This window comes from Sminthopsis crassicaudata, chromosome 3, assembly GCF_048593235.1.
Source record: "Sminthopsis crassicaudata isolate SCR6 chromosome 3, ASM4859323v1, whole genome shotgun sequence".
Classification (NCBI taxonomy): Eukaryota; Metazoa; Chordata; class Mammalia; order Dasyuromorphia; family Dasyuridae; genus Sminthopsis; species Sminthopsis crassicaudata.
In genome coordinates this window covers 454,381,952-454,396,949 of record NC_133619.1, presented here as the reverse complement: position 1 = coordinate 454,396,949, position 14,998 = coordinate 454,381,952, and the positions used below count along the sequence as shown (strand labels likewise).

At 34.2% G+C, this 14,998-nt stretch overlaps 1 pseudogene; it reads left to right on the top strand.

Annotated features, from left to right (window-relative positions):
* The first annotated feature begins 4,692 nt into the window (after positions 1-4,692).
* Positions 4,693-13,631, top strand: LOC141562934 (large ribosomal subunit protein eL32 pseudogene; annotated as a pseudogene).
* The last annotated feature ends 1,367 nt before the right edge of the window (positions 13,632-14,998 follow it).

Genomic DNA, 14,998 nt, shown 5'->3' with positions numbered 1-14,998 from the left:
TGAATTTTGGTCAAGACATTACTGAGAGTTTTTATTTGGGGATTTTTTTTCAGAAGGTAATAATGGATTCTTTTGAATTTTTTATATTATCATCTTCTAATATGGCTGGAAATTTAATGATTTCTTGAATTATAATATCTATGTCTTTTTTAAGTTATGGACCTCGGGTAATCATATGATTTTTAAGTTATCCTTTGATCTATTTTTTAGGTCAATTTTTTTTTTGATATTAGACATCTTTTTCCCCATTTTCTCTCTTTTATTTTCTTTAAAGAATTTTCATTTCATTTCAAATTTGTCTCAAATGATTACAAGATTGTGAATGACCTTTAACCTAGCAATGCCATTATTAGGTCTCTATCTGGAAGAGAGCAAAGGAAAAGGAACTCTATGCACAAAATATTTAAGCAACTTTTTTTGAACTGGCAAAGAACTGGAGGAATGCCTATCAATTGGTTGAACAAGTTATGCTATATGATTTGATATAATTCTATTGTGCTATGAAAAATGATGAAGGGGTAGTTTCAGAGAAATCTGGGAAGATTTATATGAACTGATGCAAAGTGAAGTTGAAAAGGGAAGCCTGAAAAAAATTCTCTCAAAAGGACAATCACCTTGAACTTTGCCTTCCTGTCCCACCCAGATTCCAGATCCCATCTTATTCCAGAGACCAACCCCCATTGATGATATCTACTACTGATTAAACTTTCTATAGAGTTAAACTGAAACCTATTCAGTTCCAAAATTCCCTGATGTTTCAATAGACCCAAGCTCTGGGAGCTGACCATAAAACTAAGCAACCTCTTCACAAAATCTCCTAATCTTATTAGGGGCTTTTGTCCACTAAGAGACTTTGTTTCTTAAGTGATATTCAGAAATAAACTTTCCTATTCTTTGCCATAAAGTGAATTCTTTCACCAGACTTGTTCCTTGCCTCTCCTACCAAGGCTCATATCCCAACAAAGTGAGCAGAACTAGAACACTGTACACAGAACCAGAAATATTGTAACAATTATCAATTGTGAAAGCCTATGATGCTTTGATCTTTGAACCAGAAAAATTGTAACAATTATCAATTGGGAAAGCATTAGCTACTTTGATCAATCCAAGACAGTTCCAAAGGACCATGCTTCGGTCTTAGAGCTGATCAGTATTCTCTCTGGAGGGGCATCAGAATACTGATCAGCTCTAAGTAAAGACCGAAGTGTGTGTATATATATATATATATATTTTTTAAATTCTCTTTATTTTTCTTGCTTTTTGGATAATAGATCATGGACAATATAGAAATGGCTAGTATAGAAATATATTTTCATAAAAGTTTTCTGAATTTATGAAAAGGAATTCTTGTCTCCTGGGATTGCTAATTTTTTCACTCTATTCTGATTTTTAGGGAATTTGTTACCAGGATAAGATTCTATAGTTCTTCTATTAAGCTGTTGTCTTTTTTTTTTTTTTTTTTTTTATTTATTCATTCATTAATCTCTCATTTCTTTTGGGATATCTTTTTAAAACTCAACTCATTTTTTTCAAAATTTTCTAAATGTTTTTATGAGTGAAATAGTTTTACCCCTTTGAACTTCAATATTAAATATTTTTTGATTTACTCTCCTTATACACATAATGGTCATCCCTCCCACCATAAAAACCCTTTATTTTTGCTTACTCATTTTTGTTGCTGTGACCTTAGGATTTTTTTTTTTTTATAAATCTGTGTTTATTATTTCATTAAATATTTCCCATTACATTTAAAATTTTAACATTTAAAAATTTTTTTGAGTTCTAAAATATATCCTTCCCTTTTCTCCCTCCTCTACCCATTGAGAAGGTAAGTAATATGATATCTATTATATATATGAAGTCATGCAAAGCATATTTCCATAATATCCATGTTGCAAAAAATATAGAAAAAGAAAAAAATTAAATGGAAAATTATTTTTCAATATGCACCCAGAGTTCAATAGTCAATAGTCAATTTCTAGTTCTCTCCTTGTTAGGATCAAATTGTGAGGACCTTTCTTTTAATTCAGTGGTCTTTCTTTAGGCCTTTTCCTTTCTCTGTATGTGAGCAGCATTTTTCATCATGGGTCCTTCCAAACTATTGTGGATCATTGTATCAATCAGAATAGCTAAGTCTTTCATAATTGCTCACCATGACAATATTGCTACTACTTTGTACAATGTTTTTGTGCTTCTGCTTGATGAGGAAACCCCAAAACTCTTAAAACTTCCTTGGACTCTGCCTCAGGGAAGGGACTCCATCCCAAGCACAAACAGTTTCATCTTTATCTGGCTCAATCCCAAAACCCATTGAATTCTATTCAAATTCTAATCCTGGCTGAAACTCAAGCCCAGAGTCAACCTGGGACTCCACCCATGAGCCCCTTCAGTTTGTCCAAAGCCCCCCATTATAAAAGAGCCAAACTGGAGTCCTATCTTTGCAGAGATCCCAAACATGGCATCCTTACAATCTGCCATGTCAAAGGATTTCTGCCTACTGGAACTCTGGTTCTGGTGCCCTTTATCTCTACCCTCAACTTTATTAACTATACTTCTAAACCCCATAATAAATCTCTTTTATCAATCTAGGTTTTCAGGTCTGTAAATTCCTTTACAGAGGACTCTTGCACAGCTACTAGACCTCATTTCACTCTGTATCCTTGCGCCAAATCCAAAGGGGTTGCAGGGGAGCTCTATTTAACTCCCTGTACCCCGAACCTGCCACTAGACCTCAATTAAACCTAATTTCATTTAGGTATTCCTTATATAGTTCTCATCATGCTCACTTTACTTTGAATCAATTCACATAGAACTTCCCAAGTTTTTGTGAAACCATTCAATAGTCAATTTCTAGTTCTCTCCTTGTTAGGATCAAATTGTGAGTACCTTTCTTTTAATCCAGTGGTCTTTCTTTAGGCCTTTTCCTGAACACCAAAGTTGTCCTTTTTTGTGAGCCATCTTAATTAAATCCTTTTCCTTTAGATGAGGAGAGAGACAAAGGCAGAGATAGAAGGACAGATACAGAGAGACAAAGACAGACAGGAAGGAAAGAAGGAAGAAAGGAAGGAAGGAAGCAAGGAAAGGAAGAAAGAAAGAAAGAAAAGTTCATTTAAAAATCCTCAGTTAAATCTAAGGATGTTCTCTGAAGACTTTTTCCTTGAGAGAAAAGAAGTTTTGTTCCTTTCTTTTCAGTTTTTCTTTTTTAAATCAACTGACCACCAAAGAGAAGGTCCTTATTTTATTTCATGTTATTTTATTTTAAATAACACTCTGTATTTTCCTTGTGCTAAAGGTATTGTTTTCATTTTTTTTTTAGCTAGTACCAAAGTCTGATTGTTTTCCTTTAACCCCTCAGGGAATTTCTTCCCATGTAGGCAATTGAGGTTTTCACTTTTCTCCTACAGAGATTTTTAAAGTCTGAAGCCTTTCACTTTCATCCCTAAGGGAATCTGTGGAACTGCATTGTTAACTTCTAGCCCATCCCAATTACCATCTTTATGCAAATCTGTGCACCTGTGTTTGTGTTTTATGTCTATCACCATCCATTAACTCACCTCTATCTCTTGGCTGCCCCCAAGTAGAAATAGTTTTTTAAAATAAAAAAAAAAATGTGTGCATACATATATACACACATACACACATATGTGTGTAAATATATAACGTAAGCAAAAGCATATTGCTTGAACATGTACTTCTAATTATATGTCTCTGTGTCTCTGATTCATCACCTTTTTACCATGAGGTAGAAGGTATATTTCTAGAAGATGTCTTTTATTTTACTTCTCACATGCAGGGGATAGAAACAGAATCATTGATTCAGAACGTGAAGAGTTCTTGGAGGCAATCTAGCCTAATTCTTTAACTTTATAGATGAGGAGTCTGAAATTTAGCCTTAAAGGCATGCCCTTGGTCAGGTAGCTAGCAACATTAGAAGTAATTTTGAATTTGAGTCTTCCTAACTTCCTATCCATCTCTATGTGCTTGTGAGTCATTATTGGGAATAGATGAATACAGCTTTTCTTTATTTTAAAAATAATTCTGAAATTAACAAACATCAAGTAAGTAAACATTTCCACATACATAGTAGAATAGAAAAAGATTATACATTAACCTGCAGATTTCTATTATATACAGCTTAATTTCCTTTTATAAGTATATAATAATTCAGCCTGAAGCTTTCACCGCTTCTCTGTCTATGCTTCTTTCTAGCTTCCTTTCTATTCTTTTCTCTCATTTAAAAAGCCTCAAAAAACTATCTTTTCTTTCTTTTATTTTCAACAATCAGTCTCCCAATGCCTCTTGTGTCACCTGCAATTTTTATTCCTTTGATATTATGATATTCCATCATTTATAATCATATGACATTTTTAGAATAATGATGTAAAAAAAGATGAGCTTTTATAACAAGGAGAAGTTTGAGGAATAACTAAATCACAATTTGCAGTTCCCTAAATTTAACTCAGCCCACTTTTTTTTCTTGTTCAATTTTGGGTCAAACTCATTGTTTATATGCAACATCTGTGTATAATATATTCAACTTTATGTCACAATCTGGGTAACATGTATTTTTCATCCACCTGGTTCTTCTAGTTTGGTTGATAAATATTGATCTCTTTTGAATGACTGTTGATTTCATTGAGGAGTCATTGTCCATTCCCAATCCCACTACACCCTCCTTTTTTTTTTTTTTTTTTTTTTTTAAACTCTATGCAATTAATATATCATTTGCTAATAAAGACATATGGGAAAACTTAGCATCCATTAGAAATTCTTTTGTTTGGACTCTAAGCAGACCATTCTATATCACTGATCAGCACTTTGAGTAAGCATATGTCTGCTTGTTTTATACATCTTCTTTGATTTTATACTCAGGTCATTGAACAAAGTTATTTCCATGGTTACAATCTTCATAGAACCTTTTATGATTCCTACATATGTTTGGGGGACACCTTATTTGAAGAAAATCTTTAAGGATAAATTTTGACATTTTGTTCTATTCAAATGTTTGAGACAATATTTTGAAATTAACAAAAAAAGGATAATAGAATGCTATGTTCTAGTCTATATCTCCCATTGTTACTATGAAGATATCTGCTGTGGAAAACTGTCTATGAAAGCTTGTATATTCTTTTCACATTTTATTATAGAGAAATCCCTTGATATGTGGATAAATCTTGGCCTCTTCATTCCAATCTTGGTAAATAAGCCAAATTGAGAAATATTGTTGTTTGAAAGCAATATGCATGGCTCTGGGCTTTTGAAATGGGATAATAGTATCTCCCTCATTGGAAGGTATAGACCATATTCAAGGCACACAGCATTATGCTCCAAGGTGAAAAAGATATGAGAGGATTTTGTTTAACCTGACTATAAAGATAAACTGGCTATAAGATAGAACTAGGGACCTTTCTGGGAGGGTGAGTGAATAAGCAGGGTTACCACTCCCCTGAGGGAGAGATGGCAGTCACTGCTTGATGGAGAAACAATGAGTGGCATTTTGGAGGCAGAAAACAGGGATAGATAGTGGAGCTTCAGTATATGATATCTTTAAAGTCCTTAAAGGGAAGTTATGAGGGGCAGAGCTAAGAAGCAATGAGGCACAATAGGTTGCCAGGAGGGAATCATTAGTTTTCAGACTAGAGGGATGGTTACCCAACTTCCTTACCAGAGACTGAGGTAACTTTTTACATATGGAACTTTTTCCTTTCCTATTGGTGCAAGAGTCTTTGGGAGATCATTCAATTCGTGTAACAGCAATGGGGGATTGAGAATGATTATTGCTTGGTTTTCTGTCCTAATTAAATGTTTATTAATTTATATACTTGTCTGGTTTCTTGGGAGAACATGCACTGGATAGGAGCCTTGAGTCAAATATTAGCCTTCACATTGAAACTGAAAGTCATATAATTCCAGAAGTGAGTACTCATTTTTTATTCAGAAATGAACAAGTAGGCATCTGGATTGGTAATTGCTTCTGATTTTCTAGATATTTTTTCCCCTTCTGAAAAAGACCCTGCTGTGATCTTTTCTATGTTAGGGGAATCTTCTATGTTTTGGAGAAATCTTAATATTTGATCCCTTAAGCCACCTTTTAGATGAATTGTTTTCTGTATTTCCTTAGGTTCTGTCACCATTTCCAACTTTATATCAAATTCCATTATTATTTTGTCATATAATAATCTAGTCCAGAAGTTGTACAGCTGATATTTGATATTTTCTCTACTGTTACAAGTGAGAGCATTTCATTATATAAGCATGAGCAGATTTATGACCATTTGTTGTCCTTCCAGTTTAACTATAAATGTTGAAGATTGATTGGGTTTATTGGTTCCCATATCCGACTTTTTAAAAATTTGTTTTCTCCTTAAATATTTTATTTGATATTTTATGAGATAGGGCTTAAATCTTTGTCTTTCTCTTCTATTTTTTCACATGGGGCTGTATTAATGTCTCTGGACTTAGCAGAAAAAACACACACACAACAAAATGAAATTTAATGAAGAGTTTACAATATCTCTCAACTAAATGAATAAATAATTTGATACTTAGTAACTTAATGAGGGAAATTGACACTAGGAAGACAATTAAAATTGTTTAAAAGTGTGGTTCAGGGTTAAGAAATGAAATCAATCAAATACTTGTAAACTACCTAATAACCTCCTGAATAAACACAGACACTTTCTTTAAGTGGCACCAAATTTGACAAATTCTGAGTACCATCATGAAAAAATGAAATTAACTATATTGTGGCTAATTATAATAATAGATGTCTTTTCAGAATCAGCTGTCTGTGTATAGTTACATCATTGGCTGGTTATGGAAAAGGTCAAAGTCAATAATAAGCAGAAAGGATGAAAATGAGATGCTACAGCATGCAATTATAGTAGCTTCAACCTGACCTGTTTAAATAACCTGCTGACTCAGAAGAATGAGAAAGGAGGAAAAATAATGACATTGTCTCTTACTAAGAAAATTTACCTGATGTAAAACAGATGTTATAACAAGAACAAAAGAGCTTGGAATCCACCCCAGCCTGCAAGCTCTTCCTCTTCTTGCCAGCAAAGGCAATACCTATTTAGGGTACAAATTTATTTAAAAAATAAGGAAAATTTCAAGTTTTCAATTTTCCTTAACTCAGTATAATAACAAAAGAGATGGTTGCAAACAAAACTGCAAATCTATTTTGTACAAGTTCTTATTCCTTTTAAACATATAATAAAGCTATCATATAAATTTCTTTTTTTCTTCTCCCCAAAAGATGGCTATAGACACAAATCTCTCTCTCTCTCTCTCTCTCTCTCTCTCTCTCTCTCTCTCTCTCTCTCTCTCTCTCTCTCTCTCTCTCTGTATATGTGTGTATAAAATTATTCTATATGTAATTCTGTTTATCAGTTCTTTTTCTGGATGCAGATAATATCTTCCTTCTTATGTCCTTTGAAGTTAATTTAGTATTTGCTCATAAAACAGCAACCAGCAGGTGAAATTTCACTGATTCTTTGATTGATATATTTTAGCTAAGTATTTACTCATCTTACTTCTACTTAGCTACTTGAGTGGTGGATTAGTCCTCCTAGGGCAATGAAATTGACTAAAACATACATATGACATCATTTAGGAATTATCTTAAAGTTCTTATGCCAAAAAAAAAAAAAAAAAGAACTGGCCTGCCAAGGTGGGATTACCTTTTCTTACTTGGTTTGAAATTATTAACATTAGAGTCACTCTACTGAATTGGATAACAGAATCTACTTTTAAAATGCATATATTCACAGGAAAATATACAAAGGACCTGATTAAGAAGGATTGCCTCTAATCTCTCAGGAACATAAATTTATTTATCAGGCAAAGTAGTTATGTCAGAAGGCACAGAGAGCTCATTTTTAAGAGGATTAACATGAGAAAAACAAGTAAATTATGGTGTGAGTTTCTGATGTGCGTGTTAGGTTAGAAGGTAGAATATGGTACAGATATCTCTAAATGATGAAGATGGGTGGTAAGGTTCCAAGTCTCAAATTTGAAAGGTCAAATATGGGATGGCTTATGATTGAGTCCTATAAAAAATGATAGTCCTACCTATATTTGAACAAAAGTATATTTGTTTTTTCTTTTCTTTTTGGCGAGGCAATTAGAGATAAGTGGTTTGGCCAGGGTCATACAGCTAGCAAGTGTTAAATGTTTGAGGCCTGATTTGAACTCAGATTCTTCTGACTTCAGGACAGATGCTCTATACACTCAGCCATCTAGTTTCCCCCAAAGGTATGTTTTTAAAATGGATTATGTTTTGTAATGGGATTAAAACAAAGAAATTCACTCAAGGGCTAAAAAGTTTTAAGTGAAAGAAACTAACACTAATATTCAAGCATTCAGGGTTTATTTTCTCTTAACTTCTTTTGCTTACACTTGAGGTAAGCTGCTGCCAGATGAGTGGTGGTGACTTAATTATGGTTTCATGCCCTTAACAGCTAGTTTTGAGATTGTTGCTATAGTTGTTGTTCTAGGATGCTAGAGATAGAGGAAACCTCAGAGACACATTTGCAGACACAAGCTCTGTTAGCTTAGTCTGGGAACAATTTTCATCTGTGGCTATTCCCCATTGCAATCTGACCAGTTCAGACCAATTTTCTGTAAACTCTTTTTTACTTATAGTTATAGATAAGTAGATCATCTACCTTGGGGTTTGAGGTCTTCTGGGGATAAACATATAGAACATAAGGCACCCTGGATCTTTCATTGCTAGGATGATCACAAGGTGGGCATCTTATTTAAAAATTAGTTATTAAGGAATAGGATAGGTGGAGAATTTCTCAAGTCACATAGGAAAATAACTTGGGAGGAGTATGGTACAGTTAAAAGGGCTCAGGGGTTGATATTAGAGGGCAAAATTTCAAACCCACTCCCTTTAGCTTTGTGGGCCTTGCTTCCCTCATCTGTAAAATGGGGTGATTGGATTTGATGATCTCCTAAGGTACCTTTAAAGTATTAAGTCACTGACCCTGTGATCTGTTTCTGCTTGAGAAATTACATAGTTCTCACAATGCAACAGCATGCCATAGCTAAGCAATGACAAATAGTCAGATCAAATCAACAATGCCATTGACTCTTATGGTTATATTATTACTTTCAGTGGGTCTGGCTGACATTGAAAAGGAATTCCTTGTGATTAATTATTTGCTTGTGACTATGAGTTTGTGCTCTCCTGCCTCCCTTCTTTTCTCGTATAGCTCCCAACTAGATAAGATTTCATGATTTTTGATGAGTACAGGTTAACACTCTTACTTCTTATCATATATTTCTCAGTCCTGAGGAACTTGAGTGGATGGCACTAGGCTTTCGACTGGGATCATTATCTGAGTTGGAGATCATTATGCCTTCTTGTTCAATTATACCTTCAAAAAGAATCCTTTCTTTATTAGAAACAGCTAAGGATAAGCTTTATTAAAGAATGAAATAGACATACCTAGGGAGAAAAAGATCAAATACATAAATCATCTAGGTATTACTTTCTATATTTTCCCAATAATCTTTGCTATTAATATCACTATTTTATCTAACCTTTCCACTCAGATTTGAGGAAGGCCTGCTTTTTAAAATTTTAGTTTCTTTATCTTAGTCTATTTTGCCCTAAAGACAATTCCAAATCTTTTGAACAGATTGGTGTCAAAAATTCCATTCAGAAGCTTGTTTTCATTGTCTTTCTCTCCATTGGTTCTTTCTGTGGAGGGGTTGCAATCTCTTCGCCAGTATCATATTTGCCTTCTGATCCCTCATGAAGCCCAAAATTGTCAAGAAGAGGACCAAAAAGTTCATCTGGCACCAGTCTGACAGTTACATCAAGATCAAGAGTAACTGATATAAACCAAGAGGCATTGACAAATAGAGTAAGAGGATGATTCAAGGGCCAGATCATGCCCAATATTGGTTAGGTAAGCAATAAGAAGACAAAACATGTTACCAAGTGGATCCAAGTTTTGCGTGCACAATGTCAAATAGCTAGAAGTGCTCCTAACGTGCAACAAATATTACAGTGCTGAGAGTGCTCACAATGTTTCCACTAAAAATCAGAAAGTCATTGTTGAGAGAACAGCGCAGCTCACTATCAATCACCAATCCAAATATTAGACTGAGGAATGAAGAAAACGAGTAAAAAGCTTTGCACATTTTATTTGTGTTAAATAAACACAAATCAAAAGCTAGTTTTCAACTTCTCTCTGCTTACAATCCAGGAAACTGACTATATAGAAAGGACATTATAGTTAAGTTAGCTAACATTTTCCTGGTGCCATAAATTTACAAAGTGTTTTATATGTATTTTCTCATTTGATCCTCAAAAACTTTTGGAGATATGTACTATGTATTATCATCCTCATTGTACAGATGAGTAAATTGAGGTACACAGAGATTAAGTGACTTGCCTATGGTCATAGAGCTAGTAATAGTCTGAGATAGCCTTGGAACTCAGATCTTCCCATCTCCAAGCCCGGTTTCCTTTCTTTTGCATTACCTAACTTCCTGAAAAGATCAAATAATGTCAAATATGTATATGATGTGTATATAATAAAATGTATGTTGTGGTACAAAATTTGAGGGAGAAGGTTATTGTATATGAATCACTACCTAAGGCCAAGAAATACAATCTATATTTTCAGTGCAAAGATGCAAAGCTTTACACCTTATCTAGTAAATTGAAACACAGTGAGCAGGTAAATTGGACATAGGAAAAATGTCCCAGCATTCTCTGAGTTCTCACTTTTTGGACGAGTTGGAGGTACTCTCTCTATTATGAATCTTGTCTCACAACTGAAAATTGGCAGAAGAGCAAGCAATGATATCAGCAAATCTGTGGAGAGAAGCATGTCAGTCTGAAATGACATTGGTCCAGAGATAAAAATAGTCTGATTATTAAGATAGCTAGTGAAGAGGCAGTGAGTTGCTTCTGATCTTATAGGACCTCTGGACCAATATGACCTTATAATGTAGAGGCAAGTGTCAGTAATAAGCTAATTAAACAGTTCTAATGTAGTTAGCAGTAAGTTGACTGACCTTAGAGTGGTTACTGCAAAACTTGTTACCTGACAGAGATATGATGAAGATAATCAATATTCAAATTAACCAATTCTGAAGTAATTATCAGATAAGTAAAATGGACATTTGGCACTTTGTGATTAAAAAAAATGCTATCTAAGAATGACATAAAATGCTGCTCAAGGTGCTAAATATTACTTTGACTTAAGAGACAGAACACTCATGAAGAAAATCTCATCCTCAGACTTGAAACAGGAAGTGACCTCATTTTGACTAATCCAAAGGCTCCCTGTGATAGCATATTATGTGTCATATAATGCAAGCCAATGGATCCATTGATGATCCATAGTACATCAGCTCTCCTGCTATAGCTGGCTTGGGCTTTTTATTACTTCCTTCCTTCTGAAACTAATTGTCTCTCTTCAGTCCCTAGTCATGGTAGAGAATAATCAAGGTGGAATGCTATTTTCCTGGCTAATCTATCCTCTGAACCTCTGCTTGTTCTTTGGGATTAGGAATGGGGTGGAAAAAAGAGACAGAAATATTAGCAAGCCCTGATCTAGGGAACAGAAACTATGCTGTATGCATAGATTATAAACTTCTAGCTATATTGTGGCGACTTTGTAAATATAACTGGGGTGATATTTATGCCCCAATTGACGAGCATCAGTTATGTGTTTCTGGCTGCTCCCACTCATGACACCTCTATGCGTGGGCATACCCATGAAGTAGAGACATTGCAACAAAATCTAGGGTGGAAATAATGCAGATGAAACCTCAGAGGGAGAGACAGAGCTGTGAGTATTTTAAGCACACAGTAAAGAGAAAAAAGAACTTAAAGTAGAAAAGACAAGACAGCATTTGGGGCAGAGGAGATATGCCCTGTCCCTGATGCCAATTTTCTATTATTAGACTGATACCCTAGTCAAAATATAGCAGGAGGGGTTGAAGTCATGTTCTGAGTGGAGCATCCTACAGGAATGAAAAGACATGGAGCAGCTTTTTTTTTTTTCTGAAGGGTTTTTTTTCCTCCTACCAAGTCCACAGGCCAGTCTACTTCCCTATATAACGAGGAAGACATTAATGCCTTTAGAAAAATAGTATACAATCATTATACATACATGTAAAGAACCAAAAATTCAGAAATTTTCAGAAACATTGTCATACAATCAAAACTAAACAATCCAACTTCTTTGGCAATGGGACAATACATTCCTGGAATGTGTGGAATTGAATCCTACTGATCAAATAGTAATGATTGGGTTATTGTTTTTTTTTTTTTTTTTTTTTTTTTAATAGCTTTTATTTACCAGATATATGCATGAGTAATTTTACAACATTGACAATTGTCAATTTTTCTAATTTTGTTCTAATTTTTCCCCTCCTTTCCCCTTCCCCCAGATGGCTGGTTGACCAATACATGTTCAATATGTTAAAGTATAAATTAAATACAATATATGTATACGTGTCCAAACAGTTGTTTTGCTATACAAAAAGAATTGGAGTTTGAAATAGTGTACAAATAGCCTGTGAAGGAAATCCAAAATGCAGGTGGACAAAATTAGAGGGATTGGGAATTCTATGTAGTGGTTCATAGTAATCTCCCAGAATTCTTTTGCTGGGTGTAACTGGTTCAGTTCATTACTAGTCTATTGGAACTGATTTGGTTCATCTCATTGTTGAAAATGGAAAATTCATGAAAATGGAAATTCATTGAAAATGGAAAATATTGAAAATTCATCTGAATTGATCATCATATAGTATTGTTGTAGTATACAACGATCTCCTGGTCCTACTCATTTCACTCAGCATCAGTTCATGTAAGTCTCTCCAGGCCTTTCTGAAATCATCGTGTTGGTCATTTCTTACAGAATAATAATATGCCATAATATTCATATACCAGAATTTATTCAGTCATTCTCCAATTGATGGGCATCCATGTAGTTTCCAGTTTCTGGTCACTACAAAGAGGGCTGCCACAAACATTTTGGCACATACAGGTCCCTTTCCCTTTTTTAGTATCTCTTTGGGATATAAGCCCAGTAGTAACACTGCTGTATCAAAGGGTATGCACAGTTTGATAACTTTTCGCACATAGCTCCAAATTGCTCTCCAGAATGGCTGGATGTATTCACAATTCCTCCAATAATGTATCAGTGTCCCTGTTTTCCCACATCCCCTCCAACATTCTGCATTATCTTTCCCTGTCATTGATTGGATTATTTGTGAGAGAATATAGATATTAAAAAAAGATTTGGAGAATAAGGTTTGTTTTTCTCCCTATATTTGTCTTGATATTTATTTCCTTATCTTGATAATATAAACTCAATAATAAATGTAGTATTTCCTCTTGCCTTAATATAATATTCAAAGCAAAATTCAGAAAAATTAATGTAAGAGATAGAATTTTAAAATTCCCGTACTTATCACAGTATTTGGTAAAATGTTTTACATGATTATACATATATAAACTATATTAGATTGCTTACCATTTCAAGGAAGGGAGAAAGGAAGGAAGATGAGAGGGACAGAATTAAGAATGCAACTTTTTAAATGTTAGTTGTTTTAACATATAATGGAGAGATTTTTTTTTCTTTCTTTTTTTTTTTTTTCCCTGAGGTAATTGGGGTTAAGTGTCAGAATCACACAGCTAGGAAATGTTAAGTGTCTGAGATCAGATTTGAACTCAGATCCTCCTGACTTCAGGGCTGATGTTCTATCCACTGCACCACCTAGCTGCCTCTATGGAGAGAAATTTTTTAAAAAAATTTAAAAGATTTACTGAATTGACTTAAAAGATGGAATAGTTGACTATAACTTACTTAGTGTAATCATACATGACCAATTGACAGAAAAGATCAATTAGATATGCTTAGCAGTGTGTAGCCATTTATATTGAATACAACATTGCTAATTCTTAAATTAGAGATTATATGTTTAGGGCTATTTATCTAGTGATAATTAGCCTTAAAGACTGATAATGGAAGGAATAATTTATTTACAAAACTAGAAAGGGAAAATTACATTTTCAACAAAGAAATGTCTCAAGGATTTAAACTCTTCAGTAAGTTATAAAAAGGTGAGAATAAAAGGCCATTAATATGGTGCCATCTAGTGCTCATTTTTCATCAAGCATATAATGACCTTCGTACAGTATTATTCTCCACGTTAATAGAGTGCCAACAATTTGCCAGACACATACTATAGTGCTCGGTTTCTTAATTTGTGGTTTATGACCCCTTATGGGGTCTTGCAATGAATAGGGGAGTCTTGAAATAATGATTTATTGTCAGTAAATATTTGATTTGTATACCTATTTTTATATACCTATATACCTGGGGTCATCTGAAAATTTCTCAGGGGAAAAGGGATTACAAGTGGAAAAAAGTTTAAGAAGCCCTGGGCTAGTAGAGAATGAAGAATTAGATGTGTCATATTTTAGTGAACTTAAAAAGTAAATTTGTTTGTAGGCTCTTGTTGCTCCTCCTTCATTCTCAAAGAGGACGCAAGGGTGATGACTTGCATGTGGGTTGGATTTAAGTGAGGCAGAGGTACATAAATTCATTAACTTCATTCTCTTCTCCAAAATCATCAAAGTTCAGTGATAGCACAAAAGTCAAGGTTACTGGTGATAGCTTGGGATGTAGAAGGTGATTTTGGCCTGTCTAAACTAAGTCTTTTTCAGGTCTCAGTTTGTCTGAGGCAACACCCATTCGATGACTACAGATTATGTAGAGATTGAAGCAAAAGCAAAGTTTTGCCATTACAAAACTATCAATTTGGAGTGCTTGTGGAAAACTCAGAGTTTCTGGCCAGAACAGAAAATAATTGCTGTTTACCTCATTCTGAGCTAAGAACTAAACAAAGAGTCACAGAAGGTTGATTTTGGGGGCTATTATTGTCCATTCAAAGAAAGTGCGCTAAATTTATGCATCTTCACAGAAAAGACTGTGAACTCCTATCCTTAAATACCTCT